Consider the following 352-nt stretch of genomic DNA (forward strand, 5'->3'; position numbering starts at 1 on the left):
TTGTCTCAGTTTTGCTCTCTGATACGTCTCCGTGAATATTGGAAAGAGATCTGTTTACTTAAAAAATAAAAAATGGCGTTACACGAATGTGAACCAAGAGGCATAAACCTACTAGTCATTCCCACCGAAAATCAGTTTATTTACTAACTTGCAATACCAGTTACCGTCGTTGTCTCGGCCTCGTTGACAGCAGTGAAGAGACTCAATAAAAAACACCGAGGCTCTCATTAACAATAGACGGAGAGACAAGGCGAGAGAGGCTAGCGCGCTTTGAGAAGAAGCTGACCCGCCGGTGGTTGTGAAACGGTCCAAAGGTCGGGAGGGAAACGAGGAGCTAATCATGTGGTTGTGC

This window comes from Penaeus monodon, chromosome 21, assembly GCF_015228065.2.
Source record: "Penaeus monodon isolate SGIC_2016 chromosome 21, NSTDA_Pmon_1, whole genome shotgun sequence".
Lineage (NCBI taxonomy): Eukaryota > Metazoa > Arthropoda > Malacostraca > Decapoda > Penaeidae > Penaeus > Penaeus monodon.